Source organism: Camarhynchus parvulus, chromosome 2 (assembly GCF_901933205.1).
Source record: "Camarhynchus parvulus chromosome 2, STF_HiC, whole genome shotgun sequence".
NCBI classification, from domain to species: Eukaryota; Metazoa; Chordata; class Aves; order Passeriformes; family Thraupidae; genus Camarhynchus; species Camarhynchus parvulus.
Window position 1 is genome coordinate 16,130,268 of NC_044572.1, and position 20,093 is coordinate 16,150,360.

General features: G+C 40.1%; 1 protein-coding gene across 5 annotated transcripts in view; it reads left to right on the forward strand.

The window, feature by feature from the left end:
- The first annotated feature begins 586 nt into the window (after positions 1 to 586).
- MPP7 (membrane palmitoylated protein 7) overlaps positions 587 to 20,093 on the forward strand; it is a 147,047-nt gene continuing 127,540 nt past the window's right edge. For 3 of the 5 annotated variants that reach the window (XM_030971137.1, XM_030971140.1, XM_030971141.1), the window contains exons 1-2: positions 587 to 699; positions 5,118 to 5,194. The gene's annotated coding sequence lies outside the window, so the exon portion shown is untranslated. The remainder of the gene's footprint in view (positions 700 to 5,117; positions 5,195 to 20,093) is intronic. The other 2 variants (XM_030971139.1, XM_030971138.1) reach the window with 2 other exon arrangements.

Consider the following 20,093-nt stretch of genomic DNA (forward strand, 5'->3'; position numbering starts at 1 on the left):
GCTTTCCAACCTTTGCCTGCAAGGTCTGAGGGCTCCACTGCTAAAAGGGTCCAAACAAGATGCGAGCTCATACATCCAGCAAAAAAATTTAGCAAATTTTTAGAGAGGGAAATATGTGCATGCAAAGGTGTTCTAACTCAAAGACTTGAAATACATTGGCATAATAAATAAACAAAAATAGGAAGAAGCTTAAAAGCACAAATGGTAACTGTGTGAAGAGCTTCACATTCGCTTTCGGGCAGAGCCGTGATGAATTTTTTGGCAGCCCCGGCGGCGGACCCGCGCCGTGAGGGAGCTCATCCCGGAGAGGGCTCACCCCGCAGGAAGGGGTCATCCCTCGGGGGGGAGTTCATCCCTCACGGAGGGCTCATCCCTCACGGGGGGCTCCCGGCGCCGGACCCGCGGCCCAGCCCCGCCACACGGCGTCACGCGCCCCCCGCGGGCGAGCCCCGCCTCCGCCGCGGGCCAATGGCGGCCCGGCCCCGCGCGGCCCCTCCCGCCGCCAGCCAATGGCGCGCGGGCCCTGAGAGCGGGCGGGCCGTGGGCGCGCGGCCGTTGGGCTCCTCGGGCCCCGCCCCGGTGGGCGGCGCACGGCGCGCCCGGCCCGGCCCAGCGCGGCGGCGGCGATGCGGAGCCGGGGCGAGCGGAGCCGCGGGTAGAGGGAGCTGAGCCGTACTCGCGCATCAGGCCCGGCCGCAGGTACGAGCGGCAGCCCCCACGGGGGTCCGCGAGCTGGCGAGGGTCGCGGCGGGGGGCTCCGAGGCGCTCGCGGCGCGCCGGAGGGATTTCCGCGGGAGGGGTCGGCGGGCGAGCCAGGGGATGCGGCAGGTGCCGGGCTGTGGCCGCTCGGTCCCGGGGGCGCGGGGAGGCGCCGGTTCCGAGATGGTGGCCGCCGCCTCCCCGGGGAGCCCCCCTGGAGCCGCTGCCCTGCCCGCGGGGCTCCCCGGGGCGGGCGGCTCCGTGCGGCAGCGCCGGCTCCCCGAGCTCCCCCCGCGGGCAGCGCCGGAGCGGGCGGGGGAGCTCCCGGTGGATCTAATCACGGCGAGTGCTCCGGCTTTTAAAACCTGCCGGGCTGCCGGGATTCGTTGCGCAGAGCTCTCTCTGGCGAGTAATGGATGTGACTGAGCCATTAAAGGACACCGGGCTGCGCAGCCGGGCTCTGGAGACCTATCAACTTCAATTTATGGGGTATCGGGAACAGGAGGCGTTTTTATGAATTGGCTGGTAATAACTTAATTCACCTGTGAGGCCAGCTCCTGTTAATGCCTACGTTTAATCTGCGTGGAGCAATAAATAGCTATTAATTTGGCGTGTTGCATGTGGAGAAGGTAGATGATATTTGAGGAAAGAGCTGGGAAGAGTAGTAGGTGCCTTTGCATGCTACTTGTGTGCTTTCACTTCTGAATTCCCAGCTTCGTTTTATTTTACCTGGTTTTTAACAAGGTGCCTTTCTGTGCTTCCAGAGCTTCTTAATTGAGGTGATTTCTTAAACAGCCTGCCATATCTTTGCTTTTTATTCCCTCTAAATAAACTGTAGAATAATAACTTCAGGGGCAATGCTTTCAGTGATCATAGAAGCGGCATGGCTGGGAGAGACCTTTAAGATCAAGTCCAACCGTGAACCCATCAACACTATCACTGTAACCCCTAAAGCACTAAACCATATCATCCAGCACCAGAGTTCTTCCCTTTGAGGAAGACTAAACAGTTTGGACAGTGGTGATCAACACCATTAGACCTCATCGCTATCTTTGGTAGCTGAATTCAGAATTTGTTTTTTACGGTTAGGTTTTTTGGATGAGGTTTGGAGTTCTTATTTTAAGTTTACTTAGATCAGGAGCCTTTTAATGAGGCATGTTGTTTTGTAGGTGTTCATTTTAAAATATAATAATTAGAACTTTGGTATGAAGTATTATCATCCATCAGGTCTCTTTTATGCAGGGATTTTATATCTTGGCCATTTTTATAGAAATACCTTACTTAATTTACTACTAGGTTATTCACTTACTGAAAGTATTCTTTGTCTTTAATTGATGTGGATGATCAAATCTATAATGTCACTTAGAATTAACATTAGGATTTTGCTAGATGTTCCTGTTTGGATTAAGATTTTTTGCATTCAGGGTGTGTGACTGCATGTAGCTTCTAAAAGCTGTCTTAAAGCAACAGTTAATTTAGGGTTTGTGATTTAGTCATGCAGAGCTAGGAAATGAGTGAATGAGAGTCATCAGTTTCAACTGTGCCAGTTTATTCATCTGTATGAAAAGGAGTAAAGCAGAAACGTAAATGCTGAGGACTTGATTGAAATTATTTCAGACACCGACTAGGTTTGGACTTTACTGTGAATGTGTTTATATTTACATGTGTACACTTAAAAGGAGATGGGAAATCCCGGAGCTGCAGATTGCTGTCGGTTGGCAAAGTACATGAAGGAATGGTAGCGGTATGATTACTCTGTTCTTGTTCTCTATGCACCCACTAGCAGTACTCATTAGAAACAGGATACTGTGTCGGATGGACCTTGAACATGAGTTAGTATTGCATTTTTGTGTTTGTAATAAAATGGTTTCTGTGTAGGAGCATGTCGTTAGGAAGCTAAATTTTAAATTAGGCATGTCTCAGAGCTCTAAGTTTTTAAGAGTACAGTGTAAAAGTCAATACCAGGTACAGAAAAAGCAGGCTAAGGATGTGCTTCCAATTACTTTGGAAGTTTATTTGCATTTTTGTTAACATCCCAACACCTGATAGGAAATGGTCACAAGTATGTTTTCTAAGTGGCAACTTCCAGTCCTTTCCTGAGTGCCTTGCAGGAGTACTGTGCTTCTCACGAAGATGATGTTAAATCTGCTGCAAACCCATCTTATGATGTTGCAATGTTGCCTTTCGCTGAAACTCCAGCCTTAGTTCTGCTTTCCTGCACTGAATCTTCCCATGCTGTGTGGCAAGCACCTGGGCCACCCGTGAGCCTGTCATTTAATTCTAGCGTGTAGAAGGGAGCAAAATGGAATTATAAAAACTCATTCAGTAGTGTCTTCCCTCCAAACTAGTTTTTCTTTTTAAGTTTTGCTGTGGAACTTGCTATGATAATGAGTAGAGAAGCAGGAAAGAAATCCAGTCTTGCTGCTAGCAAAGTGTCTGTTAGTTGCCTTGTAGAGAATGTTTTGGAAAGTTGTTGCAGTGAGTTAAGCAAGTTTGACCATCTAGAACTACATGAATTATGTGTAGGAGTGATGAAAGCTTCCCACATAGCTGTGCTAATGCAGTTTAATCCCAGGCTATGGTGTGTGTATTCTTCCTGACCTCATCCCCTGCTTGCTGCTGGTTTTTGTTTGTTTAAGAAAAGATGGAGTATATTAAATTGTGTCCTCCTAATTTTCGTCTTAGAAGTATAATAATAAAGCTGAATTTATTTATACCTGCTTTCAGTGGATTGTGGACATTTCTATCACAAGTGATATCATATACTTATCTAATACAGTACCTTGCCCTGTATTACAGAAATAGTCAGAGTGCAAACATTACTTAATACACTTCAAATAACTTACACTGCAGTATCCTTAAAAGCCCTTGACAGCCCAGACCACTAGCTCTGTCCCGTGTCATGTTGGCCATATGGCAGTTCTGAGAACAGCTCTGATGCCATGTTTTTGTATTTTACTGAATTGTTTTTGAGCATTACCATGAAAAGTGTTCAGTAAAGTTCTTTGACAAATGAATTTTCAAAGACAGAAAGAGATGATAGATACATTGACATGCTCTTTTTTAAGCTGGCACTCTTGCATTTAGGGGAAACCCATCAGAAATAAAAAATAAGACATGTCTGAATATGCATAAAATGTTGATGTTCTTGAATATCTGCTTTTGTTATGCTTAACTACCAAAGAACACAACTTGAATTTTCCCCCTCTCCTTGGTAGGCTAACAGATTCCATGTGTTCTTAAGCAGTATCATTAAGCAGACTAGTCTTTGAGGCTCAAGATTTTGTCCTTAAAAATGTTTTATCAGTCTACATTATGAATCATGACTAGAATCAATCTTATCTCACAGTTGTAACCTCTGAAGAAAAGATGAGCTGCTAATATAAAAGGGTTTTCAGTCTATTTAATCTCTTGGAATCACATCTCGCTACAGTGGCCAACATCATTATTTTATTTTTTTTGTCAGTGATGTAATAAGCCTGCAGCAAAAAGCTCATGGAGTGAACTCATGGTTTCTATCCCCAGTGACATCAGTATTTAAAGACAATATTTGAATCAGTCCATAAACTGTAACTACAAACTATATTAAAGAGGAATTATATTATATGTGATATAAATTGGAGAGATGAACTGTATTGTAGTTTGCAGGGTGCAGAGGAGATGGTGACCCATGAACACGGAAGGAACAGGCCTGCCTTGATCCTGTTTTGACTGTCAGGTGCTTGCCATACACGCCCCAGGGCCGTCCCTACGTGTATTCCATGGTTGCTGCTCCAATTCTGCATTTACTGCCAAGGGGAGACCTGGGGTGGTCTCACTGTGTAGCAGCAGTAGGCAGTGCATAATGGACATTTGCTCAATGTTGGTGTGCACAGCCAGTTATGGGCTAAAGCTTACTGGCAGCTTTCAAAGCAGAGCAATTAGCTATGGTGAAGCAAAGAAATGAGCATCTTTACTACAGGCAAGAAGTCACAAGTACTTAAGGGCTTTTTAAAGTGGAGACATTCAGTGCAGTGGTAGAAGGCTTACAACTAAAATTTTGTATCAGAATTTGCATGTTGTTCATGTATAAAATGGGATTATATATCTGAAGTCTTACAGATCTTTGTATGTTAGATAAAGCTTACATGTACCCATTTAAATAATTATTTTGATTAATTATAATGTTAGGACCAGTTTATCTCGGACAAGTGTGGAGGCAGAATAAATACACAATTTGAAATCCTCTCTCCCCCCAGCTAAAATAAGTCTTTTGACTTCTCTTGTTTCTGCAGAATTTCATATAGAATCAGATGTCTGGAAGTTAACTAATTTAAATTTATTCTCCTAACAATTAGAAGGAAAAAAAGTGCAAATATGTAGTATGTCCAATACTGGATGCAATGTCATATTATTGTTACCTTTTCCTTTTCTTTCAGATTCCATAGACTCTCAGTTTGGCAATCTGAAAAATGCATTATCTTATGCTGCTGTTGAAGTGAAAACAGTTATCCAGGTAGAACTCCCTTGTGATGACTCTTGCTCATTGTTTTCTGATACTGAATTAGGCTGTTGCTTGTTTTCTGCTGTCCTGAGCAATAAATAAATGTGTGTAGGTCAGTATCAAAGACCAAGAATAATTTCATATCATGTTTAGTATTAATAAATAAAGTTGTGGAAGTGTTGTACCATTATGTGGTATAAGTATTGTGTGTTGTCTAATTGCGTACTGCTTTATTGTCTTGTAAAGACAGCCTCTTTTTTGAGTCAAAAATTACTAAAATTTCTTGTGTTATTTCATCACGTGTGATAGGAGAAGTTTTGAAAAAATAGAGAAGTATTGCAAATACAGCCAACAGTTAGTAAGGACTGACTTTGAAACATGTTGCATCATAAATTGTGTAGCAAGTTTAGGCATAGAGTAAAACTGCATCAGATCTACTAATTGTGTCTCAGAATTTGAGAACACACACATCCATGTATAAAAAGTGCATAGAAAGCCTTTATTGCTTTCGTAATGTATTGTTTAGTGGATTGAGCTTGGTTTAGCCAGTGAAGCTGTTCTGAGAGGAACAAAGTAGTTTCAGATACGAAGTGCAGAGCTGCTGCTTCACAGACAATATGCCATGAATGCTATCTAAAGAAACAGGCTTGACATTGCTAATTATACGAGAGTGAAGTATATTTATTTCACACATCGATGTGACCGAATCAGAAGCTTCAACTGGCATATGGGGAAGGTTTTTTGTGGATTTAAAAAACACCTTACAAGTTCAGCTGATAAAAAGCTTTGCTTATTTATCACAGCCCAGGAGAGTTGGAAAACAAGAACTAAATCTAGTCTAATTCGGAATCTAAACAGTCCTGAATTTCTTCAGAGTTTTGACAGATACAGTAATGAAGATTTTCAGTGCCTGAACAGATACTGTGGTAGACGTTTTCAGTGAATAGCTGTTCATGAGCAGTTAATTATGTCATTGTAATCTGGGTCATTTGGGAAGCTATGAACACAGTTAACTTCTGTGTTAGGATTGCATTGTAACTGAAATGTGTATGTGGAAGGGGGAACGCCAGAGCTGCATCATCTTGAAACTAGCAAGGCTGGAGAAGTGACCAAAACCAACCTCTCACTGAGGTTGCTCTCACTAGCTTGCTGCCTAGTTAAGGTGAATGAAGGCTAAAGCTTAACGAAGGTGTGAAATCGCTACTCGAAATAATATATGAAAATCCTTGCTCCTCCCTTAATGCTTTCCCTCCTACCAGCCCAAGGCAGTTAATGCTGCTCCCACCAAGACAAACAGCAGCCCTTTGTTAGCTGTCTTGCCCGGGGCACACCCTGTCCTCGCACTGCTGCTGCTCTCTTGCCATCTGGGAATCTCAGGGACCCTGAAAGGAGCCTTTTGCTGCCTGGTCTCCAAGGTTAACTGATTCAGCAAATGTGTGTTACCTCCAGTACACATCGAGCTAACCTGTACCTTCAGTCCTAGCATTTAATTTCTGTGGGGATTGGAACATCCAGTACCACAGCTTGTAAACTTCTTACTCAAAGATGGGTTACTTCTCTAAGGATCCAAATCTGTGACTTTAAAACATCAAAATTATATGTGCTAGAAACTTTTGTCTTGGTATTAAAATGGCACCACACGTACTACAGCCCAACAAGTCTGAAAGGGCTTGAGCTGCAGTGCGTGACTCTGCTTCGAAAGCTGTCGAGTGTTTGAAATGTGATACAGACAGTGACTTGGACCACCTTCCAGCTGCCTCCACCAGTCTGAGCAAGGGTATCAAAATGGCAAGCAAACCTCAGAGGATAGAACTGTGAATGGCATGCTTTGAGCCAAGTGCTGAAGGGTGCCTTTGGTCCCTCATCTGACTGCTGTGAGAGTCATGTGTCTGCGCCATGGGACCTGGCGAGACACCCTGGGTGCTCCCCAGGGAAGACTGGCTGCCTTCAAGAAATCTTGATGGTTAAAATGGGGAGTAAAAATCATGTGCAGCAGCTGAGTACTGAGGCAAGACAGATCAGCTGTCCGGCAAACACATTTTTGTATTGAGTGTAGAAAAGACAGATGTTTTCCTTTGTTTAGAACCGTGGCTGCAACTTGCAAATATAGATGGTTGAATGCTGTTGTAGTCTCCATTTGTTTAGAGATGCTGAAGGATGCTGCTTCTAGTGGATGGTGGGCATGCTGTCAGCCAGACTGAAGAAGAAACTGTCACTGGAAATAGCAGCTTTCTGGACTGCAGCAGGAGACGAGAATATCTTCCTGAGCAGTTAGATGTGCAAAGTTTTGCTGGGAGTGCCGCAAAGGGAAGGATTCACAAGGCAGTTACTGGAGGAGGGAAGTTAAAATGGACAAGTGACTTACTGGGAGTCAAATGACCAGATTGGCAACTGGAGAAAAGCTGAAAACTTCATTGTGCCAGCTGTGGAGGCTTTTGCCTCCCAGAAGCTATGGAAACTTTTCTAACACTATGTACTGTATTAAACATTATCTTAGCTCCCAATTTCTTGACATATGCATTTATTACTTAATGAAGATAATGAAGATTCCTTCTCATTAGGGGCTTTTATTAAACTTGGTCACATTGATACATTAAGACTATTAAACACCTTCCTTTACAAAGGGAAAAAAGCTTGGGATGGGAACATAAGAGTGTTAGAAACCAATACAGAAATTTGTCTGAAAAGAAGACTCTTCAGCTGACATGGCTGTGGAAGATGTTAAATATTTTAGATACAGAAAGATACTCTAGCAGAGCTGTAAAACATACTTTTTTGTAGATACCTGATTTAAAGAGTCATGTGCAGGCATTAATATGACAAATATTTGGATTTTGAGAAAAAACAAGCCCACACATTTCACACAGCCCAGGAGTCTTAGGTAATACCTATTAGGAAAGGTTTGCAAACTGAGTAACCTTTTCTCACAGTAGAAGCTGGCTGATCTGCTAATTATATTTAATAAGTCATAGAACACTAAGGGAATGTAAGAAATTTTGCCAAATGCTCTTTTTCTTTTAATATGTAGAGAAGAGTTGGCTAGGGGCTGTGTGTGACCCAAATCAGTTCTGATTGGTTATTATCACCTTCACTGACTGTAAAAAAGTACAGAGAAACATAACCAACATGTGTCATATGAAGATGGGTCATCTCAACCCAGTAACTCTATCCCCAGTGGTTCCCTTCTGGGTCAGCAAAGAGAGGTGGTGTTAGCTTTTTCTTATGGTCTGGAACTAAAGCATCCTGTAGGAAGATAGGTTTAGGTAAATACTCTGTTTAACTGCTCTGTAAATGGAGGCAGACAGCAATTGTAACACAATGTTTAATTCTGTAGCTTTTTTGTGTAGGTGGACATGTAATTGATGATGGCTGTTGAGTAAATGTCATTTTTTTAATGTTGAATTTGTATTTTACTCCTCAGACTTTCAGCTTTGCCATGCTATTTAATGAATTACACATAGCTGCCTTGACTTCCTATGGGTGATAGCAATTACACTTGAAAGAAAGCAAGAGGTATTCTGGTTTCTTTATCCAGGACTGAGCTCACCATTTTAAGTGCTGCTAACTTACATCAGGGGGTTAAATGTCCTACCTTATTAAATCACTTACTCTGTCTTCTCTAAAGCTTTCATTTAGCTTTGATACAGCATTAATATTTAAAATGTATGTATCAGTTCAACAGACACATGCATTACTTATCAAAACACTACAGCTTATTAAAACAAACCTGCTGTCATCACAGGTGAAAGTCTAGTGTGACGCGTAGTGCCAGGAGGTGTGTTGTACATTTTCACAAGGTGTTCACTTGGGATGGTGGGTACTTCAGGAAGAAAAAACAAAAGTGGGTGCCTCATCCCTGGTAGTGTTCAAGGCTGGGTCAGATAAGGTCTTAAATAACCTCATCTAGTGGGGGTATCCCTGCCCACAGCAGTGGAGTTGGAGCTAGGTGATCTCTTAGGTCCCTTCCAACCCAAACCATTCTATGATTCTATGAAAAAATCACCTTGGTAATACGAACGGAGTATCTCCAGATTGCTGACAAGAAAACATGCATGCACATTAATATGGTCTAACACTAACAGACCACAGTAACAGGGAAGTATTAAGTAATTGGACCTTCTGTTCAGTGTGTTTGTATGAACAGTTTCTACTGTGTCAGAGCAGCTAAGTTTAAATTAAGATTTCTTACTTTTGCCTACATTGTAAAGATATTAATAATAAATTTAGTTTTCCTCAGTTGTCTAAAAGAAAATCTCATTTTGTGTGTGATGCTTACGGTTAGGTATTTGTTTAGCTGCTAATTTGCAGCTCATAAGGTCACTCAGCAGTGGGATAAAAATAAGAGTGTGTCTTTCTTCCAGTGCCTGCACAGGCGTGGTTGGAGTTGCTGCTGTCTGTCTGCAGGATTCCTGCGTGCTTCTGTTGCTCCTGGCTCCCAGGCTACAAGGACAGTGTCCTCACTACAGAGGCCAGACAGCTTCATCCCTGTCCTAGCACTGGGGTGCTTCTCACTCACTGGCAGGTCAAATTCAAATACTGATTTTTCTTACTTTTAGGTGTGCATTTGAGAGGACAGTGAGCAAAGGGCTAAACCTTCCCTTTGTGCCCTCCAATTGGTGTGGGCCTTACAGCCCATGTGCTGGTCATCACACACGAATGAAAAGCATATTGTCACCTTCTTCCTCTCAACAGGGCTAGGTTTTGATTCTGCTTTAACAACTGTTAATGTCTCCCTACTGTTGTTCCTTATATAATCTCCTGAATAGTGGAAATTAAGAGAATATATCTCTTCCTCTGTTTATATTTTGCTGGCTTTAGAAAGAAGCAGATCTCTCGGTAGTTCTTGGAATGCTTTTTAGAGGCATTAAATAATATATTGTTCTGAATTAGTAAGTAATAATATGACCTCTTCTTCTTGAAAATACATTCTTGAGTAGTATGCCAAGATGTTATCTCCCCACTTGAATGCTTGACTAGAGATATGAGATTTGATATGGGTGTGTGTGACAGCCTGCCTTCCCAGTGGAGAAGTAAGAGCATGCCACAGCCTGACTGAAAGCCTAATGTCTAATTACCTTGTGCTGAATCTTGTGATGTTTTTTACGATGTTATAATAGGAAAGGTAATCCCAAATCCAGTGTTTACATGTTGCAGATTGAGTCAGAAATCTAGAAACTAGAAGTTACAAACACATGGTAAATACATCTTTTCTCTTCTTTGTAGTTAGATAATCTTATTTTTTGCCGGGGGGTGTGGATGTTTCTGTGCATAAGCTCTTCCTCATATGCATGTCTACTGTACAAGAAATGCTTTCATTATGTATGTGTTTAAGACAGTCCTCACTGCAAGAAGACTGAATGTGTGTGGGTATACGTGTGCATCTGCAGCTGTTACCAAGGGAAACATCTGACCTTGAGCTTCAGATGATTGTTGCATCAAACCTCTCTCCCTAATGAGTCTTCCCCACCTTCCTCATCAGTGAACCCTTTCTCAGGCCAGGCGAAAAAACAGAGAGTAATGAGGTGCAGAAAGGAAAATGTCAGATGCTTGCCATTCTTTTAGTAGAATCAGCACATTTCAGGAGAATTTTTTTCTGAACTTATGCTGGAAGGGAACAGAGAAGTAGTCCTGGAAATAGTAAAGCTAAAGGAAAAGCTCAGCAAATCCACTGGATCATACAGGAACCTTGTAACAAAGCATGGATGGTAAAAACTTTACATACAAGCCTATTTCTAAAGGGTCAAGAGATGAGCTGTTTGGATCACCAGATATGGAACTGACTTCAGTCCTGACATGAACTGAGGTAGTGGGACCACAGCCTAGGTTGGTGGTTCCCAATCAGTAAGTTGCATTGTCATGGGGCACAGTGTTTGTTCTGTTTCCTTTTCTTTGTTAGACAATGCTGAAGAGAGAACAGTATTGTCAGGCTGGCTTGGACGTCTCTTTGTAGTAGTTCTTTAAGTGGTGCTGAGATGTTTCCTCCATGTAGCTAAACTGGGCTGTGTTCTGGCAGTCATCGTGAAGCAGATTTCTTTCTCTCTTGCTGATGTCTTATCAGAGAGTTCTTGATCTGACCTATTTTCATGGGAGTCTTTGGCTTATGACTTGGCATGGGATTTAATAGCTCCCAGAATTACCTATGTAGTTTTATAAACTTGGAATTAAATATAAATGAAGAAAGAAGAACCTTGCCAATAAAAACTGCAAGTTTTTGTGACTGTCAGCCTGAGGCCTAGCATAAACAACTATTCCTGAGATCCCCTAGTAATATTTCCAAGACAGTATTTCAGAAAGTATTGTTTCAAAATAATATACTAAAAAATAGCTGTGCTACCTGGGACACAGCATTCCTTTACTGTCATTGCAGTGACATAGCAAAATAATTCAGGCTGCCTGTAAACTGACCAGGGGTGAGTGTAGGAGAGTAATCAGAATATCTGAGAGGGAATTGTGTAAATCATTTGTGGGTGCAGTTTGGAAGAAGCAGAAGACAAGAGTATTTTGAAATGGGTGCAGTTCTTGGCATCTGCATATTTTCTGAATGCTCTAAGTTAGTTTTGTATAGACAGCTTTTCCTTTTGCGTGCTTACAGTGTTTCTGAAGAGTTCAGTTTCCTCTTTTAATGCTTATCTTAAGGGAAAGACCTTTTGTGATACAAAATATTCTCAGTAACTTTATTCCACTTTAAAGGTAAGCTTCTGCAAAAATGAATTATACTTCAAGTAATTTGTGTACTTACAATTTTGTAATAGTTAGAGAAATGAAAACCAGTTGAAGTAGATTTCATCTTCCAGTTTATTTACTTTTGTATCAGACTGCTGAATGTCAAATTTGTCAGAGGCCCTATATATGATATTATTATAGTATTGTATTTTGCTGTCTAACACTATGGTAAAATAATCAAAATGATCTACAAACAGTTAACTGCAATTTATCTTAGCAGTATCCAATATATCCCTTTCTATATGTGATGGAGAGAAATGCAGCTGAAGTTGAGATGAGTATTCCCACTTTGTGGTACAAGGGAGATCAGGTGGTGGATTATGAGGAGGCTGTATAAGGCCAAGAAGCAGAAATCTCTTTGGTACTTCCAGATGAAAAATGATCAAAGACTTGATGTGAAGTTGCAATGAAGATGTGAAAGTGGTCCTTTGAGCTTGGCATGTGCTGCTAAGGTCCAGTTTGCTGAGGTTAGGGTAGGTCAAATAAAATGTGCCTGTTTATTCTCAGCAGGCCTAATGGGAAGTCTTTGGTGGTATCTTGCGGCACACCTTTTTTCAAACCTGTCTGAATTATGCAGTCATATGCCTAGAATATACTATGGATCAGATCTGTAGGCTCTCACAGTGAATAAAAGAGTGTATGCTGTTTGGATGACAGGGTTAAAAAGCTGTGGTATTCTGTTATAAGCAGATGAACTAAAATAGTAGAAAATGCTGTGGTGTGATATAAACAAACTGAAAATGGACTGTAATGCTGTCTTGCAGCTAGCATGCTCTGTGCTTTGCTAAGAGAATAAAGCTAAGTAAAATACAGATGGAGATTAATTTACAGAAACTGTATGGCTCAGACACAAGTTTTATTATTGCTCTGAAAAACTTTCCATGTGTTTAACCACAGCGGTTTTGTAGGGAATAGGGACGTATCTCTGGATGTAAAGCAAGTTGAAAGGCTGGTATGCCTTTCAAGTTATAAAGGTTAGTCTAATAGAATGTTGTTTCTGTGACTGTTCGTGTCTAACCATTTGTCTTACACCCTCATGATTGCTGTAGTTTTTCTGTTTAAGGAGGGCAAAAGTGGCGATTTGAAGCTTTCAACAGCAAGCCCTTTCTGGCTCCTCCTGATGAAGATAGTAAGGGCTGTAGCAAATAAAGGGCCCGTTGAGCATACTAGATGTCATATTGTTTGGGGTAAGAGGATCTGCTGTGTGTGTGCAGAATGCTCAGGGTGCAGATCATAGGAGTGCCTGGTTGCATGGAGACAACCTGATCTCTTTCAGATTTATGAATACTGCATGAGAGGTGTGCTTTCTGCAGAGGCAGCATGAAATGATGAGAAATGAGGTTATGGGTCTAAGACATCTATGAAAATATACTCTGTGAAGTTTATTCTTGGCAAAGTTTGTCCTGCTGTGATATTAATATCTGGCTTTGCTTTCTGTGTCAGGCAATACCCTGACAGATGGTTATATCTTAGAGTTGTATCAGAATGATGTTATTTGCTTGACAGGTATTGTTCTCTTAGGAACATGGGACAGGAAAGGACCTGCCTATTCATCAAGTTTATTTTCATGCTCTTGTAGGCTTTATGTCATACAGACATAGCCATATGGAGTGCTGTCTTAAAAGCAGCTGAGCCTTTTCCCCTTGCTGTTTTAATTAGAAGCCTCTTCCAGTGCTAAATTCCTCAACATGGTGAAGCTGCTTAGATTGTTCAACCTAAATTTATTCATCATCAGTTGGTAACAATCCTGGTCCTTTTATTTTAAATAGATTTTTCATACTGTTTTATAATTCTATCAGTGTTTTTATACACAGCCCTTGCTTTTTCGCTCAGCTTTATTTTTGTTAGGCCAAGTCCTTGCAGCCTCCCTCAGTTCTGTGGAAGTAGAGCAAATTGAAGGAATGGGTAGTTGGAGACTTTTCAGCTTTCACGTAGCAGGTTTTTCCAGTTCTCTGAGAAGGGCGTGTCTTATTCTTTGTACTCTTGTTGATAAAAGAAGTGAATAGGAGCTTCCTTGTTACTACATTGCACCAACAGAAACACAGATAGAAAATTTTGTATTTTAAACTCTCTGAAAATTGTCTTCAAGTAGCAAGATTGTTCAAACAGTAGTAGGGACTTGTGGTATATCCTCTCATTTAGGAATAGAGACAATCCCCTCAAAGGGGTGTTGAAAGGCAGGCAGATGTTTGATTGCTTCAAGTGCGTGAGTTCCATTTTGTTTTTTGTGTTTTTCCTTAGGCTGTTAAATGTTCAGATCAGTATTCTGTGGCTGATCTGTGCACAAATTCTTTGTGCATTTTTAATGACTTACTGCTAAAATATGTGATCAAAGATAAATCAGACCAGTTACAAAGGAATCAAAAACTGGAATTATATTTAAATATTTTTCTGACTAGTATTTATAGACATGTGCTACTTGTAAGGCTCTCAGTAAATCAGTGTTCTCTCCAGACATTTATATTTAAAAGATATTAAGGGAAGGTGTAAAAGGCAAATACACTTTCCAGAATTTCGTAACAGAATTTTAAGAAAAAAAATTTGAAAAAGGCTTCAGTAGGAAGACCTGACCTAATTTCTTCCCATTTAAAATCCTAAAGGCTGTTGTCTTGGAAAAAATAAAGCAAATACTGTTTAAAATGCAGTGGAAGGTTTTATGTCCCAGGTTTTGACAAAGAACATAAGCTTTGTAATGTTCAACACTGCAGCTCATAACATTCAGGCTCATGGCTAAGAAAGGATGGAGGCATCATATGATGATGAGATTCTGATTTCCTGATTAGAATTTGAAATCTGTAATGTGGAACACTGGTACAGTGAAGCTGGTTGGTAGGAAACCAGGGTGTACCTTAGACATTCATATGACCCTTACATTTATCAGACAATAAATCCCATACCTCTTTCTGCAGTTTTCTCTTGGGAAGATGCTTTTGGTACCTATCTTATATGTAGTGGACTGGCAGTTATTAGCTGATGAGTCCAAGAAATAGGAGGCCTTGTTCCTGGGTCCTTCTCAACCTGGGGGATTTCAAGTCCACATTTTTCTCTTCCCAGAGTGCCATAAGCTCTGGTTCCTGCCTAGGTAGGGAATCCAATCCCCAGACTGCAGATTGACACTTCTTGCCCACTGTCTGGAGTCTATCAAGGTGCATTTCTGACTGCGTTGTAGAATCATGGAATTGTTAAGCTTAGAAAAGACCTCTGTGATCACGGGGTGCAACCATTAAGCCAGCACCACTGTGCTCACCTCAGAACAGTGTCCCCAAGTGCCGTGGTCACCTTCCTCTCAGGGAGGATATGGCAGTCCTGTGCAAAGTCCTGTGCAGGCTGATGTGTCAGGTGTGTTCTCGTGAAACACGGATTCAGTTCTTCTTGCTTTTTCAGGAAAGCAAATTCCGCAGCTGGAGAGCAGGAGAATTAACATCTAATCAATCTGGTTTTATTCTAATTTAATATTTTTAGCAGTTGTTTGAGAACTGTTTTCTGCTTAATGTTTGACCAGAAAACTTTTTAACAACTTGATTCAATTTCCAGCTGTAATAAGGAAATGGAATAGTAATGGCCATCATTGATTATATCACTTCTGGGCATGAAATTTGAGTTGTTTCAATTTATGGCTTTTTAAAAAAACCCCAAACTCATCATGTATGTATCTTTTTTTTTCTAAGACAGACATTTACTTTTGAATCCTGATACAGGAAAACAAACAGGAATGTATAGCTGTTATGGTTTAAAATAAATAGAAGATATTTTCTATATTTGCAGGCTATACTGGAAAACCCAACTGTACCTGCTAAGTTACATAATTTCTTTTTTCTTTCTAAGTGGTGACATAATACATCTGCAAAAAATATTCCCACTCTGCTCAGTTAAAGAAGGCAAGATTACAGTGAATGGGAGACCTTAGAAGACTGTAACCTAGCTGTGAAACTTACAGATAAAATAATTCAGAATTTTTTCATTGCATTTTTCTATGTTGTTTTGGTTCCCTATGTGATAACTCTCAAAGGTTAAGCTTCTACCTGGGCAAAGTTGTAATAGAATGAAATTAGACAACTTTGGCTCTTAAGGAGTTGCTTAGCTTGGCAGTGAAAAAAGAATGGGAAGAAGTTTCCTCAATGAAAAAAATTAAAATAATCATGCTAACTGCTGTTTTTTAGCTCCAACCTGCTAAATCTTTTGTGTTTCTCAGTGTGAGACAATGGTTTCCTTCATGCATCAGTGACTTCTTTAAAAATACAATTCCTGGATGCTATGAAGCAGAATTCATTAAAAAATCATGTTGAATACTGGTATGATTGCACACTTTTGGGGATGGCTGTAAAGCAGAAGGAAACAATGTGTGCCCTTATAGGATAGGTTTTTGTGTCCTGTATTGTGTGGAATATGAAGAAAGGGCAGCCCATACATCTGATCTGCAAGACATCTTGCCTTAAAGTGGTTTAGTTTTCATTGCTGGCACAGTTCACAGCAAGGAGCACATGTGCAGTGTCTGAGATACCTCAACACGGCAGCTTCTGCCAAATTTCACTCATGTTTCCAAATGTAATATTATGCTTATGTCCTATCCTGACTCTGGCACTGAATTAAAACAGCACCTGTTAATATTAAGAATAAATGAAGTTACTGTAATGTTGAGGATAAAGAGGTTTTGGTGAAAGAAAATTGGATATGAGATTTAGATTTCCTGCCTTATTAAATATTTCAAGTGGTGGTGTTCCACTTCAGTTTTATTTAGAAGTCAGAAAGCAGTATTACAATGGTAGCACACACCTTTTTACTTGAATCTTCTTTCGTGAGCTGGTATTTGCTGTTATTCAGTTCAAATGCTTTTAAGGGATAAAGAGAAACACTCTGTAACATCATTTTTGTTTTTGAGATAAGTGGTTTTTTTCGGAAGCTTGTTATTCCTCTGCATGTTGACTGATTCTCATTTGCATTTAAATCAGCTTTAGCAGAGTTGTGTAGCTCATTGGTGTTCCTCTTCAGTCTGACAGCTGAAGAATAGCAGATGCAAGTATGAACATTAGGCTAAGGCTTGCATTGTGCAGCCAACAAGCATTTGTTCTGGCTGGAGCAGAAAGTTAAAACACAGATTTCTTTCTGCTTCACCAGTGAACATTGCTGAGTTTTCTGGGTTCAGTTCTGCTTTTGGGTTGCACTGAAATTACTAAAAGCAGTGAGCACCTGCCCTGTAGATGTTACTGCTATGGATAAAGAACGGTAATGCTATTGATGCCCAGTTGTTTTTCAAATACCATAGCTGTCTTTCAGGATACTGTCTCAAAATAATGTGTTTTCTTTAAGACTGAAGAATATATTGCAAGAAACATCTGTTCTGGGCTCTGTAACTGAATTTCTCTTAAGAGTGGTAAATAATGGATCATGATGATCTAAGCACTGTTCTGTTTCTAGTGGGAAGAAAGAAGTGGGGACAAGAAGATGATAGTACCTTTATTAGGATATTGGCAAGGAGATGACTGGGGAAGAGAATCCTTTCTATTGCTGCTCAGAATGAACATTGTGTGGCTCCTTGGATGGGAACGGAGGAGCAGCTGATGTCAAGGACCGAGAGATCCAACGGGATCTTAAAGAAGTTGGGCAATGTCTGCCTTGCACTGAAAAATATGATTAACATGTTAGATTCTCCAAAAGACTAATTGTGGAGAAAGTTGTCTGGGGAGAGCTGGTTGTGTTCCTTGGTATGACAGTTCAATACTTTCATCTCCTAATATCCATAATGAAAATCACTGAAAAAACAAACTATCAGAAAAGAAGCGGGAGAACTAGTGATTTTAGTTGATGAACATTGTTTTAGAAGTTCTTGTGAATGTGCATTGCTTTCAGTGGAATTAATGGAATAGAAAAAAACCTGCCTTCCAGATTTTATGTGATGATAGAAGTACCTTTCTTGTCTTCTTGGAAAACCAGGCTTACTTCAGTTTGATATACTTGTGTCTGGGTGTGTCTTGTTCAAATGTCAGTCCTAACTTAGAAGCTACAGAGGCATCCTCCTCAATAAATCATTACTTGAAGGCAACACGCGCTAGGATTTTTTTTTTAAATTTAAGTGGATATTTTTGGGCAGATACTATTTTAAGATTGTTTTAATGGAAGGGCTTCCTCTTCCTATTTTTTCAGGTACTCACTCACTGGTGACAATAGGAGATGAAAGCTTTGCATTAGTTGATCTGTTGGGGTACAGAAAAAATAAGGCAATGAATTGTAGTTTGTTTAGAGGGAAGTAAGACCCCTTGTTTTTTATTTACCATGTTGTTAAGCTCCATAAAAAGCTAAAAAACAGTATTAGTTATAATAATATTAATAATTATATTTTTGTGCACAAACCTGGGGTTAGTTTAGAAAGGCTAAATGATTTGTGTGTTGTTTTCCTGGATCATCACTAGCAGTTTCACCTTTTTATGCATTTGGGATGCAGATTGCACAATCATTTGTTCAAGACTAGATTTGATACATTGCCACTTTAAGATTAATTATTCTGACATAGTGTCAATAGTTAAAATTGCAGTTGTGTCAATTACAAAAACGTAAATTTTTTGTTGCTTTCAATGTCTGAATATATACTATGAAATTTTAAAAAATAGTGCTAAAATTGCACTGGAAAGTATTTTGTTAGTATTATTTCTGGTTTTCAAGTAAATTATTGGAAATACTTAACTTGTAATTTTAAAAAGATTGCTTTCTTGAATAATACTATTCATAACATAATATCATTACCATTTCTAAAATTCCTTTTATGTCCTTTAATGATTTTCTGTGAATGATACCATTGTTCTGTCACTTACTTGAGCTCATAAACAGGAAAATATTTTACAAATTCAGCACTATGTCAAGGCTATATTTAAGTCTTAGTCATTTCAAATCCTGCAGTACTATCTTTAGGATATATTCTTTCTTATAGAGTAATACGGCATAATCTCTTTTGTCAATTGCTGCAGTGTATTCTGTGTTCTTGTAATACACAGGATCTGGTCATGCTGCTCTCTGAAACAATTCTGCTGCAAAGAATTTCCAAGGCTGTTGATTGTATCTTGTCATTCTTTTTTTTTTTATTCTGCAAAATCTCTCTTTCTAGGTGAGTTCTATATAGGGTACCAGACCTCCCTTCAAAAGTCCTTTCCTTGTCTGCTCCTGTCATTAAGTCGCCCGTAATCTGCTGATACATAGGGGTCCACCTCCAGTCAGCCCATAGCGACTGCCTTCAAATCTTCCTGAGAACTCCTTGAAGCTTTCTCTCACAGAGTATATCCTAAACCAGAAGGCAGCCTGACTCCAGCTTAGTGGAGAATTGTTTTGTGCAGCAGGGTGGATTTCTGCCCCTGGTGTGTGCAGCAGTCCCTCAGTCAGGGCACAGAGCTGGCTGGTTGTGTTCTGACTGCTCACAGACATACCCTCGTTTCATAGCTGCACTTAAAACTTCGCTTTTTACAGCGTGGTGTGTAGTTTGTTAGCTTTGAATTAAATCTTAATCACAAGTAAAATTCTGAAGGAGACCTCTTGAAACTGTTGACCAAATACACAGTGCTTCCAACCTGAATCTATTGTATTGGGATCTAAAGTCACAAGCTGCAGTTTTAGTTTACGGATGCTAAGGACTTATGTGCCTGGATGTTTTCTTACATAGAAGATAATTACTTTAGCAATACAAACAACTTCCAAATTGAAATTAACTTGCTTTTTTCAAATAGGCAGGTTGATTAGGTGTAGAAAAAATAAATGAAGATGTGATTGTACTAGACACTATGATTATATAAGGCCCAAGAAACAAAACAAAAACCAAACACAGGAATATTCTAATTTACTTTTGAGCAGTCATATAAAAAGATTTGGTTCCTAAGTTTTTTAGTGTGTATAAACTTCTATCATTTTATACAGGAACTGGTCACAAATGTAACATAGGTAAGTGTGTAGGACAGATGAAAGAAGATGCATCTAGAGAAAGGCGGAAATAGTTCTGTCTCTGTTAATAAATTGGCAAAGACAAGACATTCCAGTTCAGAACAGAGTGAAAATGGATCCAAGTGCATGTGCAGACTTATTTTGTATCGCGATGTCTGTATATTAATAGAATTCAGAGAAAAGAAGGCAAACTCAATTTGCTAATTTCAGTGAATAGACTTATTCAGCTTACTATTGAGCAATTGCATAAGGCATTTTTCATTTTAAT